This window comes from Ochotona princeps, chromosome 12 (genome assembly GCF_030435755.1).
Source record: "Ochotona princeps isolate mOchPri1 chromosome 12, mOchPri1.hap1, whole genome shotgun sequence".
NCBI classification, from domain to species: domain Eukaryota; kingdom Metazoa; phylum Chordata; class Mammalia; order Lagomorpha; family Ochotonidae; genus Ochotona; species Ochotona princeps.
Genome location: NC_080843.1, coordinates 64,590,036 through 64,613,660, shown reverse-complemented (window position 1 = coordinate 64,613,660; position 23,625 = coordinate 64,590,036). Strand labels below are relative to the sequence as shown.

The 23,625-nt window shown below is 42.5% G+C and overlaps 1 protein-coding gene across 11 annotated transcripts in view; it reads left to right on the top strand.

Moving 5' to 3' along the window:
* Positions 1-23,625, top strand: part of LOC101536302 (phospholipid-transporting ATPase IB) — a 633,219-nt gene that overhangs the window by 240,569 nt on the left and 369,025 nt on the right. The window lies entirely within an intron of this gene.

The following is a 23,625-nucleotide window of genomic DNA, read 5'->3' as shown; positions in this document are numbered from 1 at the left end:
CCATACTGATAATGTTCGTGATCTTCAGTATCCTTTTGGAGGGTTGTAGATAATGGTATACCAGAAATACTACCGGGATAACCTGCCCCTGACCCCGCTGCTGCTTTAATGCAGTTTTTAACAAATTTTAATCTTTTGAAGATGTGCTTAATGGTCAGATAGATTATTCAGAGTATTTTTTGTCCTTATGTGCTGGAAGTGCGTTTTACGAGTGTAGAGCAGGAGCAGGCGGTGGAGAGGTGACTCAGTCCTGCAGCATGGGGAGAAGGATACACTCTGGTCAGCCAGTCAGTGCTTAGCCAGATGCACGGGCAGGCAGCTCTGGGGTGTTTCGGTAGGAGACTGCATACCCCATTTTGCCTAGGATGGTTTTTATTTACTCCTCTTCTGGCATAGTTTAATGCCACAAAGTGCCCTGGTTTGGATGGCAAAATCTGTTATCCTCTTGTGGGTTTCTGTGTTAGACAGGTGTTCCATTAAGTGCAAAGATCTAAGGCTGCTGCTTGTTACTGCATTCATGTTGCATATGGCAGGATTGACATGAATGAGGTGAGGGGGCAGAGAGCATTAGGTAGGATCTGTGTCCTGTAGGGCACAGTCATCGTGACATGACTTTTCATTCTGAGTGAAAAAGGGAACCCTTGGTAGACAAGAACAGAAAACGTGACATGATGTTGATCCGGCTGCTGGAGTAAGGACTCAAAGGCAGAGCAGCTCTGGATGTCAGAGAGGATGGGGAGGGTTGGGTCAGGACAGTGACAACACTGGCAGTGGGAGTTGATAGGATTACGAGCGTGGAGTGTGGTTATGAGCCACGTAATGGCCTTTTGGTCAGTGTCAGACTGCGTGTATGATAGCGATCCCATAAGGTAATATCACCTTTATAGGTTCACTCGATGACATTCACGCAACATGACATTGTCTAGTAACTCATTTCTCAGAACATGTTCCTGTCACTAAGTGTGATACATGACTGCATTTTGACCGTAAAGCCGATAGAACTGCCCACATGTTGAATGCAGGAGGGAAGGAAGATAAGAATCCAAGGGTTTGGGTCTGAGCAGGTGGAAAGCCCAAGTTTGCACTTCTTAGATGAGGAAGACGGTAGGAGGAGCAGATGTGGTGTGGGAATCAGGACTCTTTGTTGGACACTTTGGGGTTGAGTGTAGCTCTTGTGTGTTCCCAGGACAGCTGAATAAATGTGACTGAGATTTGAATGGCAATATCCAGGATGGGGACAAATACATGAGAGCAGTATTATAAAATCTAGGAGACTGGATGAGACCCTCAGGATTGACGAGAGAAAGCAGAAAGGTGGTAAGGATTTAACTCCGGGGCTTCTTCCTTGTGTAAATGTTTGGGACATGATGGCCGGCAAAAGGAGACTGAAAAATATGACCATTCAGTCAGGTAGAAAAGCAAGGGAGATGGGCATTTTGGGGAAAGAACAAGAATAAAGTCTTTCACGGGGGAGAGAAGGAAAAGCTGTTTCAAGGTTCAGTGAGATGCAATCTGAGAGGTGATAATTTGCTGTAGTAACGTATGGTCGTTGGTGAGCTTGCTGGACTGTTTCGGGGAATTCTCGCGTGGGATCTAGGGATCCATAGGTAGAGAAGAAAAAGTTCTCAAAATGTGTTCAGTGAATTTTGCTGCAAGTTCTTGAGCATCTTAAGTTAGCATGGTAATAAATTTCCTTATACAATAGGCAAATCAGTGAGTAATTCAGGGCAGTAAAGTTAATTGGATAATTAATGGGTAATTCAGGCAGTAAAGTGAATATTCTCTCATTAACATTTTCTCTCTTTAAGTTGAAAGAGGTAGATAATTTGAGTTGAATTAGCCCTGAATTAGTACTGAGCTCATGATAACTGAACAATCACACTTGATTATGCTTTTCATAAAATAGAGGTGGGTGGCACTCCTTTGTTCTGCTGTGGCAACCTGACACATCATTCCCGGCCAGGATGTTTATTTATGATAAATAAATCATGTCTGTGGAATGCAGCTTTTGGGGAAGAAAGGATGAACTCATAAGTCTTTGTTTACCTCTGGGGCTCATGGTATCCTTGAAAGCTCCCAAATCACAGGGAGAGACAGGCATGGATAATATGCCAGGGAACTTGCCAGCCTTTGACTCAGCATCGTTGGCTTCCAAGTGAAGAAAATCAGTAATTACATGGTGCACCGTGGATAGGTTACAGAAAATGTTTAGTGTCAACAATGATGGAGGGTTCTGAGACCGAGATAACAACCTGTTTTGGTATGGAAATGGAGCCAGAATATTGTAAGCTTGCATCTGTCATGTTCCTTCATTGGGGAAGTTTATTCTGTGATCAGATTTCTGAGCACTGTTGTTCCTGTGTAAGGTGGCTGCTGTCAACCTGGATGAGTTTCATGTAGAGTGACTCCAAGATGCATCTGGGCGAGAACCTTTGATGCAGTTCACTTGATGCATGGGACTACAAGCATCACATTTCACTCAGAGGATGTTTTAGACTCTCTGGCAATGTAATAGGTCATCTGGGGAGTGAACCTGCAGACAAAAGATCTTGATCTCTGTCTTTCCCTCTCTGTCACTCTTCCAAATAATCTTTTAATCTTTTAAAAAAATGGGAAGAAATAGGGTCCTTAAAAATGCACATTTCTTTTTTAGTAGATGATGCAAGAAAAAAAACACATGGAGGAGATAGATACTCTAAGAAAATAGTGAAATGCATGTTTAAAACATTATGTATAAGAGTGCTTTTAGTAGATGAGTTTTCTGTGATGGTAGAAACAGCAGCACATAACGGCATATGCTCTGCTATCCTTGAGTTCTTTTTGAGTCAAGCCACTGACATGAGATCTCAGCTATATAATTAATGTTTTGGTAATAGTTGCCCTCAAGGATAATGGTAGTGTGCTAAGTATCTACGACTGGGACAAAGGTTTCAAATCCTTTCTATTAAAGGACCAGATGAAATGTTTCAGTCTTTTGAGTGCCCTGTGTTCTGGGTCACAGGTGCTCAGTTCTCCCACTGCAATGGAGAGTGATGACACATTGCATGGGTACCCATGCCATACTGCATGCGTGTGTGGTGATGCCATATGCGTGAATACGTTTCCACAGTCACCTTCTTCTTGACTGTATTCCAACAGCGAACGTACTCATCATGAAGTATTCATGCAATTGTAGAGAACTGGTCCGATTCAGCTCATGTTCTCTGAGAATAATGTGCTTACCTTAGAAATCAGTGTTAAAAATGATTGCTGTAAGAGTGTGGGAAATTAAAAATCTGCCTGTGTAAATAATTCCAATGACAAAGGGGAACTAATACCGGAAATTAGGAAATACTGAGAACTGATTAAGGAAACTGCATCACAGTTCATGGGGTGTGAGTATCATGAAGAGGGAAATTGGTGGCATTTCCGATTGTATTGAAAAATAAAAAATCTTCACATGAATGAATTATACATACACTTTAGGATGGTATTTAAAAAGCAAGAAAGATCAGCAGGTTATAACGAGATAAGCATAAATATTCTTGTAGTCAAGCAAAAAAAATTTTTTTTAGAGTAATATTAAACTTTGGAAATGAGAGAAGAGAATTAGCTGCTAACAGCACTGCTTAGAGGGCCGGGCATGTGGTATAGCAGGTTTGGCTGCAGTCTGTTTCATAGGCATCGCGTGGGGGCATTGATGTGTATCTCAGATGCTCCACCTCAGTCCAACTCCCTGCTAATGCACCTGGGAAAGCAGCAGGGGATGGCCTAGTCCCTGTGCCTCTGCATCCAACTGGGATGCCCTGATGAAGCTCTTGGCTCCTGGCTTTGGCTTGGCCCAAGCCTGGCTGTCATGGACATTTTTGGGAGTGAACCGGTGGATGAAAGATTCTCTCTCTCTCTCTCTCTCTCTCTCTCTGTCTCACACACACACACACACACAATCTTCCCTTCAAATAAAATAGAATTTTTTAAAAAGAGCAATAATTAAGGAGTGCACAGTGATGCTTTATTTAAGTAAGTTTGAACAATAAAAGAAATTGAAAATTACTTAGGAAAAATACATAACATTCGGAATCAGACTGCAATCGTATAAAAAGATGGAAATTCTATAACCATTGAAGAAATGGTGTCAGTTTTTCTACAAAGCTTGTCGTGGTTATGGTGTAGTTTTGTCTGGGACTCAAGGACTGAGTGGGCGGTGGTTAATGTACCAATTAAAATGCTCCTGGTCCCCATTCCAGCGTCTTTGTTGCCTTCCTGGTTTCAGCACTGTTCTTGCTTCCTGCTGAGGCAGGCACTGGGAGGCAGGGGTGATGGCTCCAGCAGGTGACTTCCTCTTCCCTTCATGGGAGACCTGGATTGTGTTTGCATGTTTAGCCTTGTCTGTCATGAGCATTTGGGAAGTGATCCAGTCGAGGGGAGCTTTCTATTTATTTCTCTGCCTGTTAGAGGAACAAATAAATAAAATAACAAACAATTTCAATCCTATGCAAAATCTACCAGTGCACAGAAAAAAAAGCAATGCTTTTCATGTAACTTGATGCCAGTGTTGCTTTCAAAGCAAAACTATGAGCGGCAGAATGGTAAAAATAGCAGTCCAATGTTAGCTGTGAACTGAGACAAGATTAATTTGAAACTGCTTTATCTTGACCACCACCACCAAACTTTTAATCCCCAAAAGGGAGTTGATTTTCTTAAACTGTGAATTCATTTCCCAAAACCTGTGATACCTCTCATACTTCATGGTGACATAATAGAATTGTCATCTTAAAGGAAGAGTGAGAAAGGAATGTTCCATGAAATTCCTTTCTTTCATTTTTTTCTTGAAGAACCTAGCTCCAGCATAGCGAGGTAAGGGAACAGAAGATAAAATTTATGAAAGAACTAGAAGAAAGGTACCTGTAATTAAATATGACCATCTACATGGAAAATGCAAGAGAATCCACAGATGGGTCATAATTAGGAGTTGGCATTGATTGCTGAGTATTTTAACAGAAACAATGGATGCTTCCATTATCCACTGCTTTCAAGAAATCCACTATTGCGTTTTTATACTTTTAACATAAGTGTTTATGTCTTCATAGATCATACATAAGCTTGCTTGGATTTGTAAAATTTGTGCTTTATTGAAATCATGGATTTTAAAGAAACTTGAATTTCTCTAAAATGTATTTTTATTTCAAAGGCAGACACAGAAATATTCAGTCTGCTGGTTCATTCCCCATATGAGCTAGGAACCACAACATGGTTTCCCCATGTGGGTGGCAGGGACCCAAGTACCTGAGCCTTCACTTGTTGCACATTAGCAGGAAGTTGGAATTGGAGTGAGGATGTGTGAACCTCCCACGTGGCAATTTTCCTCTTGCACTCAACACCTTCGAGTGCTTGTTAGATACGCTCTCCACATGCAGCAGGTAGATTCACTCTGATGTCTGCCAGGGTCCCAGGAAAGAACTAGATTATCAATAGGTAAACCATGATTTCTGTTTTAAGGGTCATAGATTCAGGATGTCCGATTAAGCTTTACGTGGCCTGTCCTCTTTCTTTTTCTTGTAAATTGTTTCTAGGGTTGTTCTTTTTCTCCCGTACATAAAAATATGAATCTCTTTCTTGTGTCCATTATATATTGATATTTCAATGAAATTTAATTTTTAACAGCAGTATATAGTTTATAGCAATACTTTAGTTTTTTAAGACCTGGATAGTTTTCTGTTTGAGGATCTAGAGGAAAGATGTTACATGTATGTTATTTGCTTTCTGTAACATTTATTTTCTGTGTCTTAATCATGAGTACAAAGAATTGCCATTGTTTAACTTAAAAAAACAGCAAACTCTCTTAGGTTGAATGAGGTCACAGGGTGCACGTTGTTGGGCAGCCGAGCACATGTGGCTCCCATTGAGCGTAATAACAACTCCTTGACATGTGTGGCAGTCGCTGCCAGAGTCTCCAGCCAGGATCTGGGCCAGAGGGCGGTGCAGGTGTAATTTAAGCAATAGCATACAGATTAAATATGTAATTGGAAATGATTTTACAGAATAAAACTGAAGCCTGGTGTATCTTGAAAAGGAAATTGTTGCAGACATATAAATAGCTTACTGTACAGTTTAATTATAGATTTAGTAGTAGACAAGACTCAATTGATAAATTTCAACAAGGGGAATTAAGGAGGACTGGAAATCCTGCTGCGTCTGTATGGAAACAGCAGAGGCTGCAATGCCAAAATTAACATGATAGTTCGTTTCTTTAAGGTTCATTGTTTTGACTGTCATCATTTGGAGAGTTATTACTCCATGATCATCTGCAATTTGCTTATAATTATCTAACATATTAATTTGAAATTTTTCCCTTGTTATTTGGGTGGCATGTTATAGAAGCTAAATATTCTTTTTTATCCCAATTTATTTAGATTTAGAGACTCGGTGTTTTGTTGGACCCTTGAGATATAATTAATATTGGATATTTCAGTTGTCTTCACTGACAATTGGCTTGATAATTTTGTCATAAGGGGGAAATGAGGATTTGACTAGTTTGGCAAAATAAAACCAAAACCGAGATTGTCTGGTAAAACTCCCAGGTTCAGAAATGAAGACTGGGTGCTCTCCTTGTTCACCTGATAATTGCTCGGAGTCTATCGACCTGTATGCTTATTGTATAAATTCAGCAATTTTTGTTTCAATTTTGTCATGATGTTTATTGAATTACATGGATTAATTTTTTTCTGTGTGTTTCCTTCATGAATTCAGAATGGAAAAATAAGAATGATTCCAAAGAGGTTGCCTAGACAAGCACCCCTCCCCCAAATTCCTCTCCCCAAGTCTCCACTCCTCATGCCTAATGTCTACCCTTACAACACACAGAGTGTTCATAGATGAGAACTGATGGATCTGGGGAGTTCTTAGTATTTTATAAAACAGAAATTGGAATGTGATGTGTTTATCCATTTAGAATCCAGTATGCTGAATCTTGACCCTTCTGCACGATGACACATTTTTTGGTATCAGCTGGTATATGCATATTCAGGTTTTAGGAGTTTAGACAACATAAACTTCATTTTCGATCAATATGTTATAAGCAAGTTTCCGACATGTGAGGTTATAATAGTCATGAAAGCCATGTTGAACTTAAGGCCTAGTCCCCATGCTCTGCAAGTATGTTTAGGAGCTGAAAAGACCGTATGATCATGGATGGAATTAAAGTAGAAGTTGAAACAGAACTTGAGATATTGATGGCCTGAATTTTGCTTTTGACTTTTACATTTCTGGCTTTACTTGCTCTTCATTTAACTGTAGCCTCTCAGTTGTCAGTAATTTTTTTTTAAAGATTTTATTATTATTGGAAAGCCAAATATACAGAGAGGAGGAGAGACAGAGAGGAAGATCTTCCATCCGATGTTTCACTCCCCAAGTGAGACGCAACAGGCCGGTGCGCACCAATCCGATGCCAGGAACCAGGAACCTCTTCTGGGTCTCCCACGCGGGTGCAGGGTCTCAAAGCTTTGGGCTGTCCTCGACTGCTTTCCCAGGCCACAAGCAGGGAGCTGGATGGCAAGTGGAGCTGCCGGGACTAGAACCGGCGCCCATATGGGATCCCGGGGCCTTCAAGGCGAGGACTTTAGCTGCTAGGCCACGCCGCTGGGCCCGTCAGTAATTTTTTAAAGTTAAAACAGGCTGACTAGTTTAAAGGTGACTTGAGGTAACTAGGCCAGAGTTGAGCGGGAGTGTGTAATTATCGATTTTAGAGGTGAGGAGCTGAATGGGAAGGGAAGATGCTGGAATGATGTTGGAGTAGATGGTTCTTGATTCAGAATCTCCCATCCCAGGCCCGACCCAACTTAGCTTCCGAGACGAGACGAGATCAGGCGCGTTCAGGGTGGGATGTACGTGGACTTGATCCACAGTCCTACCACTGACCCAAGACTGCCCTACTGCCTTCAGAAAAGATTTGTCATCTTGGGAAGGGAGTGCTGGATGTGTGCCAGCTGCAAGAGGCCGCGTGCAGCAGCCTCTCCTCATGGACAGGTGTGGACTAGCCTGATGTTTATCTTAGCGAGTACCCATGTTCAGTAGACATGCAAACAGTCTCATTCAGAAATTTGTCTTAAGCTCTGTCATGCAGAGGAATTACATCAAAGTCAGTAAAAAATGGATTTAAAATATACCTGTCTTTAGAAATAGATTTATATTTTATGAATAATTAAAAATTGCTTTGTGAGCAGGAACTCTGTGTGTTCTAGGGAGATTTCCTGCTTCTGGTAGAAAAGTGATGCCTCGTAACTTATGTAAAATTGAAGATCTCTTATATAAAATACTGCAGACCAGAAGTGCTTCAGACTTGGGGTGTTCGGGTATTGGAATGTTTGTGTAGACTTGACCAGCTGAGCTCTCATAAACTGAAAATTGAGAATCTAGATGCTCCCAGATCTGAACCTGCTGAGGCATTGCGTTGGATGATGTAAAATATCTTGCCTAATCATCTTCCTAGTATTGAAATGAAAAGTACTTCTGGTTCTTCAAATGGCAATAATGTAATTTAAAACTTGCACTTGGGGCTTCTGTTGTCCAGTGATGGAATGCACTAACTCACTTCCCTAACTGAAAAGACTGCTCAATATTTGAGAAACATGTGCTTGAAATCCTAGAAAGGAGGATAGGAGGGTGAAGCATCCTCAGGGGGCCTGGAGAGGACGGGAGGAGCCTGGGACGCTGACGCCGCAGGCAATGCTGACCGCCTGTGCTTCTGACGGATCTGCAGGGTGATCGGTGCAGAAGCTACAGCCCAGACAGTTCCCTCGCAGTGCTGGTGGGGTGTGGGTGTGGGCAGGGGGTGCTTACCGGACAAGATGAGCCAGAAGTGAAATGGTTTCCTGAGAAAGGGAGTCCTGTTGGCTCCTTAGCTGCACTGCACTCCGAAGGCCCTCGGGCTGTGCTCTTCTCAGAAGTCAACGCTGGAGGGCACGTTTCATTCTAAATGCTCACAGTGACTTCTCTTTCAAGAATGATAGAGCACAAGAAAATAGACACCTTAAGCTGGAAAAAAAAAAAAAACCCACTGGAAATAAAGTCTAAAGACTGAAGATAGAGACCTGATAGAGAATTTAAACAACTGGGCTGACGGTGTTTACAAAGAATTGTAAACTTTTAGTAGAGCATAGAACATGTGAGAATGACCATGTAGAACTTTTAGAAATCAAGTGTCACAGCTAATTCCAAACTTCGAGAAATGGTTGGACAATATGGGGAGGGATATTCAAGTCATTCATGTGTTTATGTGTTATGAAGAAAAATGCATGAATTTTAAAGTCTTTTCCCAACGTAAAGAAACAAATTGTATTTTTTAAAAAATGCAGCCCGTGTTAAGTTGTCTCATTAAATATCACTCTAGAAAGAACTGGTGATTCAAACTATAGGTAAGAATCGATCCAGGTAATGGCCAACAAACTTTTGGCAGGGAGTCTGATGGACTTTATATTTTAGCTTTATGGCCCCAAATGGTTTTTACTGCATGTTATTTGGTGTTTTAACCTTGTTTGTAATGTCCTTTCACAATGTGAAAATCATTCTTAGCTTACAGGCCTTACCTTCAGATATGGACTTGGCTTGGCCCAGGGGCCCAAGTTTACCTAGACCATTCTGGATCTGCAGCATGCAGAGAGGAGTAGGGAGAGAGAATACAGAAGAGGGACTTACACGGAGTAAAATGAGAACATTTACTATGTACTTAATCAGGATTGTAGAAGAAGAAAGGGAAAATGGGCAGGCAAAGTAGGATTTTGTAAGTGTGATAAAAATATCATAATTTGTAAGTTCTGCAATTTGAATGAATTCTACACAAGATCAGCAACAACATCTTCACCAAGATACATCATGATGAAACTCCACAATACCAACTGTAAAGAGCTAGTTTTTGAGAGTAGACAGGAGAGTAGGGGAGGAAGATTGACTTCCTCAGACAAGCGCTTTTTCACTGGCAACACTGGAGACAGAGCATAGCAGTCATATCTTCAGTGTGGGAAGAAAATACCTGACGACCCAGGATCTTAGAGGCAGAGAGATGTTTGAAAAATGAGATTAAAATCCCAACACAGAAGCAAGGGCTGAAGGTTTGCCACTTGGTCCATGTTTCCTACAGGAAAGCTTCAAATGTTGAGTAATGTTGCCCAGGGAAGAAGAGCTAAGCTAAGGACTGAGAAGCAAAGAATGGGGGAGGCAAGTGACAAAACTTAGATGAGTGAGAATAGACTCAACAGGCACTTGAGGAGTTTCAAAAAATTGACTGAAAATTTAATGCAGCAGTAGTCTTCAAGTCCAGAAAATAGGAAGGTCGGGGGTCCGTTGCTCAGGCTGCATAGGTGGATTTTTCAGTCATTCAACAATTGTTTCCAGTAATTTTCAAGCACTGCTTTACAATCAATATAAACTTTAGACAGAAAAAAAAACCCTCTTTGTTCCATTTTGGATGAAATAATGGAACTAATGTTGGAAGTAGATATGATAAAGTATATTCCTTGATTCTTGTAGCTAGGGGAAAATGAAAGTCAATGTATTATTCATGGTGGTGCTGTAATTTTTTTTCCCAGTAAAACGGTGTGAAACTATGCATAGAGGGAGATAGACAGCTAAAATAATAGGAAGAACCTTGACAGATCCGTGGTCGTTTGATGGGGTGACTGTGAGAAGTGGAGGATTTGCCGTTTGGCCTCTGGGGTATCACTTCCCAGGCTGTGTCAGGTTTCTTGGCCTAAGCTTCCTGCTAGTCAGGCTCGGCATCCCCAGGGACATCATTTTGTGCTGGAAACCTTTGTGTCTGTCGTGTCTTCTGCTGCACAAGAATGTGCCTTCATGTGCCTCAGGAGTGTTTGCTCTTGCTGTCATTGCTTTGTGAAGTAATGTAAGTGTGAAACCTACAGGTGTTGATGGAAACATTAGAAATTTGTCCCATTTTTCATGGAATGTGTTTTCACTAACCTTTTCTTCTATTGAGCAATTTTTTGTCATTGTCTTACATTTTTAAGAGTCAAATGCATATATTTTATAATCTGTGTTCTTCACAACTAACAATATCATCTAAAGAGGTTTTTCCCATATTGGGCAAGGGAGGGTATGGCTGAAAGCCAACCTGCCTTTTTAGAGTGAGTTGATTTTTCTTCACTCTAGTTAATGACAATATTTATCAAATCCAGTCTTGATCCATTAGTAAGGTTCTATTGCTAAGGAGGCTGGGGGAAAAAAAAAAACCAGTGTTTCTTCTGTGACAAGTAGATTCCTCTCAAGGGCTCAGCGACTTGCTCTTATCTTTGGAAACATCTAAAGGTCATCTGCATTGGAAATTGTACAGAACAAGTTTGCACAGGCCCTAGAGCAAACTTACCTCTGGGTTTGATGTCTTCAGAGTCCACCATGAGCCCAGAGTTTTTCCCTATGAATGAAGCTCAGTCATGTTGACCACATTACTTCTTTAAATCATGACTGTCAGGGAATTTATAAGTCAAATAGGAGATATATAAATAGAACTGTTATTTTGGCATCTTCGAAGGTTAGCCTCTTATGGAGAGAAAACAAAAACAAAACAAAAAATAAAATAAATGGGAATAGTCCAGTTGAGCTACACAGCTGTGAGAGGAATGAAAACAATTGAAAGTAATAGGGTGTCACAAGAAAGCATGAATGTTGAAGTCTAGGTTTTCTTGGAAATTTGCAAAGTGATGAGTCTTGCCTGCCCTCCCTTCCCTTCTCTGCTCTGCTTTGGAAAAGAGTGAGACAACCTGAAGCAGCAATGTGTATCACACTGATTTTAGGGACATTACAGATCTGTCATCATATGAAAATGAAAAGTTGATTTGCAAAGATCTGATCACTTTTAAATAAAGACGCAGTAGAACTCTCCTACATGGAATATCTTTAATACTTTTGTACAAATTAAGTATGAGGTGCTGGATTTTTTTTAAGATTTATTTATTTTATTACAAAGTCAGATATACAGAGAGGAGGGGAGACAGAGAGGAAGATCTTCCGTCCGATGCTTCACTCCCCAAGTGAGCCACAACGGCCGGTGCGCACCGATCCGATGCCGGGAACCAGGAACCTCTTCTGGGTCTCCCACGCGGGTGCAGGGTCCCAAGGCTTTGGGCTGTCCTCGACTGCTTTCCCAGGCCACAAGCAGGGAGCTGGATGGCAAGTGGAGCTGCCGGGACTAGAACCGGCGCCCATATGGGATCCCGGGGCATTCAAGGTGAGGACTTTAGCCGCTAGGCCACGCCGCCGGGCCTGAGATGCTGAATTTGAAGGAATGTATTTGAAAGGCAGTTATGTACATATATACACATACATATATATACATATATACATATATATATACACACACGTATGTGTGTGTGTATGCAGAGACAGAGAGAAAGCAAGTGAGAGTGAGAGCGTCCATCCCAGTGGTGCACTCACCAAGTGACCACAGTGGCCAGGGCGGGGCCAGGCTGAAGGCAGGAGCCTGGAACTCCATCTGGGTCTTCCAAATGGGTGGCAGGGCTCAAGGTGATATTCTGCTGGGTTTTCAGGTGCATTAACAAGGACCTGGATCGAAGTGAAGCAGCCAGGACTTGAACTGGCGCTCATGTTGGATGCTGGTGTTCCTGGTGGCAGCTGTGTCATGATGCCAGCCCCAAGGAACCTATTTTTAGATGTACCTTGTATTTTAAAAAAAGCAAAAACAAACAAACAAACAAACAAACACAAACTTACTTGAACAGTAATACCAAGGCCAGGATTTTCATGGCCCTGCAATGCTGGTGTCCCATTTGGACATCCATTCAAGTCCTGGCTTCTAATCCAGCTCCCTGCTGATGCACTGTGGAGTGAAGATGGCCCAACTGCTTGGTCCCCTGATCCCACATGGGAGACCCAGAAGAAGTTTCTGGCTCCTGGCTTCAGTATGTCCCAGCCCATATTGGGCAAGGGAGTGGTCAATTTGGGAAGTGAACCAGTGGATGGAAAATATCCTCTCTCTTGCTCTGCCTTTCCAATAAACAAATCCATCTCTTTTTTAAAAGATTTATGTATTTTTATTGGAAAGGCAATTATACAGAGAGGAGGGGAGACAAAGAGGGAGATCTTCCGTCCAATGGTTCACTCCCCAAGTGAGCGCAACGGCTGGAGCTGAGCCAATCTGAAGCCAGGAGCCAGGAACTCTTCTGGGTCTCCCACACGGGTGCAGGGTCCCAAGCTTTGGCCCGTCCTCGACTGTTTTCCCAGGCCACAAGGGGAGCTAGATGGGAAGCGAGGCTGCTGGGATTAGAACCGGCGCCCATATGGGATTCCGGCGCATGCAAGGCAAGGACCTTAACACTATGCTACCGTGCCGGGCCCAAATCCATCTTTAAAAATAAAGGTTCTTCTTAATGTCAACTCAGACAATGATGAAAGAGTTTCCTTTGCTTTTTATTTGTAATGCAAAAAGATAAAAATAAAAAGTTCCAATATATTCCCTAAACATGTATATATTTTTCACAAATTGGTCTAGTTTTCTGATTGTGTATAATCAGTGTTTCCTTGCGTTAGATCCATGAACGTTTCGACATTGGACTTTTTTGTTCGTTTAAAAATTATTTGCATTCATTTGAAAATCAGTTTGCATGCTCCCATCCATGACAGGCGGAGCTCAGTCTAGGTGTTCCATGTGGCAGGAACCCAAACATGTGAGTCATCATTGCTGCCTCACACCGTCTCCATTAGCAAGAGGCTGGAGCAGGGGCTGAAGCCAGGAACCAGACCCACACACTTCCCTGTAGGGCTCTGGCGTCTTCATGTCTAGGCTAACTGATCGTTCCTGGACATGGGAGGTATTTACTTTGAAGGAAATGAAACTTTTGTGTATGTGTTGTAAAAATTTCCCCCAAAGCTGTTCTTTCCTCACCTCGTCTCTGCACTTCTGCTCTATTATTTACTTACCAGCCCTTCCACACGATAGGCTTTGCCATTATGGCCCACTTCCTAACCATGTGGTGTGTGCTTAACATATTGAAGGTTGTTGATTGCTTGTTTTGTAAGTTCTTTTCTGGATCTGCCACTGTGGTGCAGTGGATTAAGCTGCTGATTGCTGGCATCACAGAAGGTGCTGGTTCAAGTCCCAGCTCTTCATTCTTGATCCAGCTTCTTGCCCTTGCTTCTGGGAGAACAGAGGAAGATGGCCCAAGTGCTGGAGTCCCCGCCAGCCACATGGGAGAACCAGATGGCATTTCAGGTTCCAAGCTTTTGCTTCAATCAGCCGTAGCTCTTACAGTCGTTTGAGGGAGAGAACCAGTGGGCAGAAAATTCTGTGTATGAATCTCTACTTCTCAAATAAATAAACCTTTAACAATGAATGAATAAATCAGTTTTTTTTTCTGAGATTATGACTCTCTCAAAACCCTATCCCTGTTTAGGAAAAATGTTATTTCTTACTTAAATCTCACCCCATTTCTCACACTAGACTTAGATCTCCATATATTATGTACCCTATAATAATGGTATATTTGACATGCTGGCCTTGCTGTATTCCAGGGCTGTAGTTTGTTCATATATTATTTTTGATGGTGATGGCTTTTGGAATTCTTCTTTAAGCTCTTTTGCATAATATGTGGCTCTTCAGACACTTACAATTCCTTCCTAGGGTATTATCTAACAGAAAACTGCCGTGCCATTCATTTTCTTGTCACCTTCCCCTGTTCCGCTGACATCTTAACTAGCTGACATCTCCCTTAGGACATGGGCTCTGGGCTTTTCCTTCCCATGCTTGGCTGCTCAGGTCCTTAGGACGTAGCTTTGAGAACTTTGCAAGATGGCAGGTTAGGCTAGGGGGCTGCAGTGCTTTGATCCCCTGCAGGTAGCTTGTGGTTTATAAATCCAGAAGAGAAAAGGAGACAAATTGGAAGGAAATTAAATAAGAAACTGCCTCAGGTTGATTGAGTTCAGGACTTTCATTCTCAACTTTTTACAACTGTGGGCAATGCTTTAGCTTTTGCTGAATCTCAGTGTAATTGATATTTTGCTAAGTTGTTAGGAGTAACTCAGTTACTCTAACATGATATTAATTTAATGTTAAACAGTCTTTCTGTATGTTTTCAGTGGCACAGTATATTGCAGATCATTGCATGAAGAGTGAGCAGCATACTTCCCAGGCACAAATTATAGCATTTCCCAAAATTACATGTTCTAAAGGCAATTGAGATGTGTCTGCAATTATGTGTTTATCAAATTAGTGATTTGCTGTCAGCCGAATAAGTACAAGTTGTGTGAATTACACTTGCCCAGGGGTGGTCTTGTCTCTGAGCTACCTTTCAGAAAACATGTCAATTTACGCAAATAAAGTGATTAGTACAATTTTCCTGATGACCAACCCTCCATTTTTTTTCCACTTCTACTTCAGCTCCTGTAGATTTTAGCAAGAACAGCATTTGAAAAGAAATTCCTTCCATCTGCGATGGTGTGTGACTTCTGGAATATCTGGATCTGCTGAGCTCTACAGGGCATCACATATAGATTATATCTACACACACTAAAGGTTTTGTTGTTCTTTAATGGTGTAAGAAGATTCAGAGCAAACGTCTAGGCAATGATTCATTTCACATAGTTTCATTTAGGAGAAATAGGAAGTAAGGCTGTGCAATAAGAAAATGTAAATTTAGTGAGGGAAGGAAAAAGAGGCGATTAGTTGGATGTAAGGGCTGTTCTTGCCTCAGTGGGTAGAGAGAGACCCTTTTCATTAGGGCTGACATGCCTGTTTGAGTCCAGCAATCAGGAAGACATGAGGAATGTTATTTCAAAAGGGAAAAACCCTTCACTTCGTCAGATTCTGTTTTTGAGGAAGAACAAATGCAGTCTTTGAAAACAGTAAGTGTTTAGAAAAGGGTGCAGACAGGTAGTAGAGCAAATGTGCCTTAACATATACGGCCCTTTGTGTGCAAAGTTTCTACACGGTGTGAAATAATTGTCTAAAATTACAAGAGCTACTACAGTGATTGAACTCGAGCTGCTAATTGAGCCTTCGGGTTTAAAATACACAGGCCTTAGCAATTCAAAGATTATTAAATTACACCTTCTTGTGGGAACCAGCATCCATGCGTTTGTGCAGTGAGCAGTGAAGGTCTTCGGGGGGCAGGGGGCCTGGTGTCTCATTACAGCCTCTGCCACTGTGGAGCCCTGTGGGCTGGCTGTTGCTCTCACCTGCACTGGCACAGTTTAGTGATGCTCGATTCCGTTGGGTGTTTTATAAAATGGAGGCCTCCTGTATTACTTGACCCTGATTTTGAGTTTTGTGTTCATGTCTGAGTAACTAGTTATTTGAATAAGATTTCGTCCAACAACAGAAAGCATGTGTTGGCATGTAACCCAATGGTTTATCGTTACAACAGCCTGTGACATGGCTGGTGTCATGTTTTGGAGTGCTTAGCCTCCAAAAGAACTGATCAGAGGCCACAGGGCTAAGTAGAACTGCTGAGGTGGATCTGTGGAGTCGTCCTCCTGTTGTTTAACTGTTCAGATGATTCCAGTGCTTTGCAGTTAAAATGAAATCTTAAGTGATTTCGATTTGTCATTCCAAGGTAGGAGAAGGAGGTTGGTTCATACATTTCACTTGCCATTTGTTTTGGAGTTTGACCAATTTATGTAGCACCTGATGGGTGCTCTTACAATTTACACATGGTTTGAATTATCTTCCACGGCTTTCTATGCTGAAATTTAATCTCCATTGTGAGGTACTCAGGGCTAGAAACTTAATCCAGCTGTGATGCTGGGGATAAGGCCTTTCGGATATGATTGAGATTACTTAAGATCATCAGGGTGTAGCCCCTTGACTGGATCCCGGTGGCTTCATGAACAGAGAAAGAGCCACAAGGACACATATGTGGTCCCATCTCTTGTCATGTGATGCCCTGTTCCACCTCAAGACTGTGCCAGCAAGAAGGCTGTTCTGAGATGTGAGCCTTTGAACCACTAGAACTATGAGTCAAATGGACCTGTTTGTAAAGTTACCATGCCTCAGTTATTTGATTCCAGTATTTCAAAATGGAATAGCACAGACACTAAGCAGAGTTTTAGGCAGTTTAGAATATACTGTTAGAAAGGTTGTAGAAGGTCCTTTAAGGAGAATGTATTGTTTAGTTGGAAGAAGGTAGACAGATAAATCAGATTTTGTAGTTCCTTGAAGGATAGGTAAGGGGAGAATGTATTGAGAGATTTGGAAGGGGGTATGTTTAGGGGGTGAACTTTTGGCTGAGTGGTTAAGAAGCCTCTTGGGGAGATCTGCATGTCGGAGTGTATGCTGCTAGTCCTGGCTCTACTAATTTCAGCTGCCTTTCTTCCTGAGAGCAACAGGTGACTGGGTCCCTCCCACTGATGCGGGCGTCCCACACTGACTTCCGGGCTCCCCGTCTCAGCCTGGTGCCGCCTCAGATGCTGCAGGTATCTGGAGCATGAACCAGCTGATACCACATCTCCCTGCATATCAAGTAAATTTTTAAAGAGGAATCATTCATTAGATACCCGTTAGGTGGCCAAGAGTGGCTCTGTGAGGAGAATTTTGGGCTCAGGGTCTAAAGAGGTTGAGATAGGGCAGGGGAGGCACATGCCAGACAGCAGGAGTAGTTAAGTGCTGATCCCACAGAGTGGGGCACTGTCAGACCACACAGGAGGCAGCAGGGTTCAGCCTCTTGAGCACATGTGTTCACTGAAGTCAAGAAGCAGACCCGATAGAATATAAAGAAGAGCAGGGTCATTTAAGATGTAGTGTGACTCCATTGAAGGTGCTGGGGATGGCATTGTTTTTCTCACAATTTGTATGTTGAAGTCTCAACCCTTGGCGTGGCTGTATTTGGAGTGAGGGAGTAATTAAACTTAGTGGAGATCAAAGGGTAGAGTCCTCAGCCAACAGTTTGGCACAGTGAGTTAAGCTACCACCTGAAACACCGGGTGCCATATCAGAGTGTCGGTTCCAGTCTGGGCTACTCTGTTTCCTGTCAAGTTCTCTGTGAATGCTCCTGAGAAAAGGCAGTGGGAGGTAATTGACCAAGTGCTCGGCCCCCTGGCACCTACGTGAGGGACCGTGATGGAGTTCCCTCCTCCTGGCTTCAGCCTGCTCCAGTACAGGTTGTTGGTGCCACCTGGGGAGTGAGCCAACAAACTAAAGATGACACCCTCTTCTGTAACTCTGTCTTTCAAAAAAAAGGTATATCTTTAAAAAAAAATCGCGGTATAGTCTCAAAGCCCTCTCCCCACACTGTGAAGAGATAATGAGAAGGCTGCTATCTGCAGGATGGAAGAGGGCTCTTACCAGTGACTGACGTGGGTAGTCACTGTGACACTCACCCCCCGGAACTGTGAGAAATGCAGCTTCAGTAGACCAAGACATGCCACAGTCTAAGAGAGAGCCACCCAAAGGAAAGGCAGCCTTGGAAGGTCACTCTGTTGAGTGTTCAGTCCTCACTCTGCTGGCACAAACTCAAGCTGGTTAGGTTCACAGCATTGCAGCTGGTGAGACCAGCTCTCGGTGTCATGGCTCACAAGTCCTATGGCAGAGATGCAAGGCTGTTCCTTGGTGATGAATGATGAAAACTGTGTCTTCCAGGTGAACTGTGTCTATGGCTTGGACTGACTCCATTGTCTGAAAAGTCATGTTGTCAGAAGGTTGCTTTAGTGAACTTGGAGTCATAGCTTAAGGATGCTACCATTTAAATATTTAATAATATGAGGTGTACAGCTGTGAAAAGTCTGGTTGGATGTTCCCATGCTGCCAACTTAGAATCCCAGGATAGGTAGCTAGCCATGTTTAGCCTAGTGGTTAAGACGTGTCTGAGTGACTTCATTGTAATTCAGTGAGCTCTTCAAATAAGGTCACATCCTGAGGATACTGGGGATTATTTATTGTTGGACAAAATTCAACCCCTAAAGAACACTGACTCTACTTGCACATCTTATTGTCAGCGTTGAATCAAAAGCATCCTAAGACCTTGTTTGGCACTTGCTGATCATCTTTTGGAGGAGAGTGGGATTAGCCACCTGTTCGTTTAATAGGACTGTTAGTCAGTATCTCTTTGTTTTCCTCTCACGTCTGCTTTCTGACTTGTCTTTCACTCTCACTGGACCATTGTCTTTAGGACAAGGAGCAACGTGTACTTGTAGTGTCTCCCAGGCAGTAAAGGTCCCTAGGGGCTCATCGCATGACCAGAGGTTGTTGTAGCCTCTTGACTGAATGAAGTTTTAGAAGGAGTCATACAGACATTACGTTGTTTGTAGTCAGGAAAAATAGGTTCTGGTACTCTTTTGCACAATAGGGTGACCACGTAGTTCAAGAAACAGTAGAATAAAGGATAAATGTTTCTCCATAAAGAAATGATCAGTTTTTGAGGAGATAGATAAGCTTACCTGTTCACTGTAAAGCAGTGAGCCAATAATTAGATACACGGACTACTGACTGGTGAACAATAGCCAAAGTTTATTAACAGCAAAAGACTTAAGACTGAGGGTCACGTAGGCATAAAGAAGGAGGGTCCGAAATAGGATGTGCTTTATGTACCTGCATGCCAGCAGGGGTGGGGGTCAGTCAGTATACAGTGTGTTCTAACAGGCTACTAAAGATTAAACAGCATATGCAAGAAGATGCACCTCTCTTCTATCTGTTATCAAAGTTTGAGGATTAGGGAGTTCCTGCATCCATGCTTTTCCATTCCAACTGCTTCAGGACCTCTGGCCTGCGTTCCTGGAGCCCTTTCACAGGGTTATAGCTGTTCATGGTTTCACACTGGCCAGGTTCCCCATTGTCCTCCCATCTGTCTTCTTGCACTCACCTACAGAATGTGTACATGTATTGAGGTGAGTACCTCCCCAAGGATATGCAATTCCACGTGTCAGTTTAAAATATCTGAAGAACAGGCATTTGGCCTAGTAGTTAAAATGGCGTGCCTGCATCCCAGAGGTGAGTTTTAGGGTTTGATATCAGCCCCATTACTAAGTTCAGATTCCTGTTAATGTAGACCCTGGAAAGCAGCAGACGATGACTCCAGTAACCGAGTTCCCACCACCCACCTTGGGAGACACAGATTGGCGTTCTGGTTCCATCATCACCCCGTTGTTGGGCCACTGTGAGTGAGCGAGGAGAGAAACAGCAAATGGGAGCACGTGCTGTGACAGATAAATAGACATTGGTATTAAAATTCAAGTAATTAAATGCTTTTAAACTTTAGAACTTAAAATAATGGGATAGTAAATGACAACTGAAAATATACAAGTTTAATTTTTTGAAATAAAGGCTAGTTACAACAGTATAAGGAAGGCATAGGTTACATGAAGTCCATCTTCCTGATCTAACATGTGAATTCTCTTCTTTAATTAGTCATTCAACTTTACAGACAGTCTCCCTAAGTTCTTTCTTTTAGAGTTTCTCTACGAGTATGTGTGTGTCTCTGTTCTACCCACTGGTGTTTGAAGTTGTCGGGTGATCTGTATGAGGTCAGACGATTCATTACAGTGTGGTGCTGTTTGCTGGAGCTTTGGGGGAGACTGCCCTGTGATGGAGGAGATACTAAAAATTAGGTAGCAGCTTGTCAGAATGCCATCTTTTACTTTCTCTTCCTTTTCTCAGTGGTCAACAGCCCCGCTCGAACCTCCCACCAGCCTTTCCCTTGCATTTTCCCTCAATTTAGACCAATGTACGTTCTGTTTCCCTCTGCTCAAAAAGGCGCAAGGTGGGTTTCATGTGAAGCATGCTTCGTCCTGTTTCTGTCAGCCTTGTGCTAATGTTTGTAACATTCTGATATCTGAAGGACAGCTGGTGCTGTGAGGATAAAACAGTAATGTGGTATTGTGGTTCGTATGACAGCCACTGTTGAATGTTATGGCAGCATCAGTGAGCCTTGCAGTGGCCAAGTTTTTAAGGTACGGAAAGCTGTGTGTTGGCAATTTCAAAAAAAGTGATTCTGATTCCTGCATCAGAGGCGTGCACACCACCATCAGCTGGTTTCAGAGCCAAGGGTTGGGAGGAAAAACCAGGCCTGGGGCTTTTGTGTGCTTGCTTCTAATGTTTTATTTCTGGATGAATTGAGACCATATGGTTACGTAAACCCAAAAGCTAGGTGATGCATGGGGTTCATTTTGTGGCCTTGACATGTTTTTAGTTTAGCTCACAATTAGTGGGAAATATGTATTCTGTGAATAATGCCTAACTCACACAGACCTACTGGCAAAGGAGTCCTCCCCGGCTACTGTCGTGTGTCCCAGTGAAGTGGCAGCGTCAATCTCCACAGAGGTGACTAATCAGCAGAGACTAAGCCCTTTCCCACCTTCATTTGACAACATTTATTTGTTGTGACACTAATTTCATAGTGTCAATTTTCCCTGCCAATATGCCGCTGTCCTAATCCTCATTTCACATGCATCGCCGTTCATCCCTTCATTGATGAAACTTGGCTGGAGGCAAACAGTTTTAAGAGATGGAGCTCTGGTTTGCTAAATGCAACTTAGCTGCTGTTCGTGTACTTGTACGAACAGCAAGATCTTCCAAAAATTTGCTTGAGGGAATGGTTCCACAGGAAATCCTGAGACAGCCCCGGTGTTCATACATGCAGAATATGCTTCTTAATAATACATGTGGGTTATAATCAGATGAATGGAGTGTTGACGGAAAATTTGGGTAGTGTGATTGGCTAATGAGCAGGATGCTTATCCTGTGTTAATGCCTGGGCATCCAGAAGGCAATTGCATCATCTATTGAAAGAAAATTTGTACAGTCCTATTTCTCACCCTTCATTTTAATTTGTAAGAGCAGTAACTGCTTCTAGGACTGACATGGAGTATTTTCTGGGGATTAAATCTGGTTCAAAAGCCGTTGGCTGTGCCGGAGGCCATAGGCTTCACGTTTGAAATAAATGCCCTGGTGCCTCTATTGTCATAGCTTAATTACAGTATTTGCATCTGGATCTCTTAACCAAGGGTTTTCTAAGACTTTGAGAGTGCTAAATGTGATTTTTTTTCTTCTTCAGTTTGTGGCCTGGCACGCAAATAACTTTTCCCAGGTAGTTGTTAAGTAAGAGGAAAAAAAGAGCTAGTTGTGATTTTGGGGGGTGGGGGTCGCGAGGATACCTGCTTTCCGACCAGACCATGAGAGGCAGTGACAGCAGAGCTCCCCTGTAGGCTTGTAGTCACATGGCTTGCGTCACTGAGGAATTGCATTTTTAATTTTATTTCATTTTAATGTAAATGTAATTAAGCCTGTGCAGCCAGAAGCTACCGCACTGGATAGTATAGACTGAAAATGAGATTTTTAAAAACACTGACAACACTTGTGCCAGATGGTTCGGAATCAGTTTAACGCAATTAGGTCTACCACAGGATGAAGTGATAATTTTTGGTCCTAAGTGATTTGAGAAGAGTCTTATATTTTTGAGATCAGTTTGTATGCTTTCAGAAATTTTGTGTTTATGCAGCATTGTTTTGTCAAGTACCGGGATTCTGTTTGTTTTGAAAGAAAGTGCTTGGCTGCTTCTGTGTGACAGGCTGATTTGGTGGCCCCTGATTCAAGAACAAATGCTGTACTTGCATTAGTCACTGTCCCTGCTCGATAGATGCTGATTTACCAGGTAATGACCCATGGGGCATTATTATAGTGTTCTGTAGTGCATTGTTGAAATGCTTCTGCCATCAACACAGATCTCAGATTCACTTCTTTCAGCTTTATATGAAGAGTCTTTACAAAGTTGATGGCAAATGCATATGAAGAAAGAAACTGTGCATTGATATAAAAATTTGTTTACATCAAAGTAAACTTATCTTTTCATTCTGTTATTTGAAGGACACACACATATTCTGTGAAAGACAGAACACACTTTAGTCTTTTTCTACTCTTACTCATAGACCCAATGTGATATTTCTTAGATAAAGAGATGTCCCATTCATTCCCCAACCTCTCCATTTGGACTCCGACTGGGAGTTCCAGAATTTAACTCAGTTCTGACACTGTCTGGGATTGGAGTCAGATCTCACAGCCGCAGTTACAGGTCAAGATTGAAGCTTCTGACCGACTGACCGTGAATGAGGATCCCATGACCTTCTCCTGGGGAGTGACTGATGTGTTAGAACCACCCAGATCTCAGGGAGAGTAGAGGACATATGTGAGCAACAGATGCGGGCACGCACAGGTAGCATCCTGGGGAAAGGGTCATGGAGCTTCCATATCCCCTCCAATGGTCAGCTCCACGGCACCTCTGTGTGGAAAGCTCGCTGCCCTTTGCGTTCTTTGTAGGCTGCATTCTATGTCCCTGAGTGATCAAATCCCTGTTCATCGGTAATGAACTCAACCTTCAGTCACCTTTTTCTACCAAGACACTGGAGACTGCAGCTCAGAGTCCCAGCTCTATTTCTGCCTGGTTCTTTCCATGAACAGCTCTAACCTGAAGCTACCCAGGAGCCTCCAGCCATCACTCATCCCATTAGTACTCAAAATACACTCCTAGCGCCTAGGAGATGGCAAGGGTTTTAGGAGCTCTTTGACAGGAAATGGTGATGAAACCCAGATAGGAATTTCACCCACTGATATTCTTACACGTTGTCCCTGAGTTTTGTGAGAGGACGCCTATTTTTGCCTCAGTCTTCCTGTTACTGGTGACTTCTATAGGCCTTGACTCA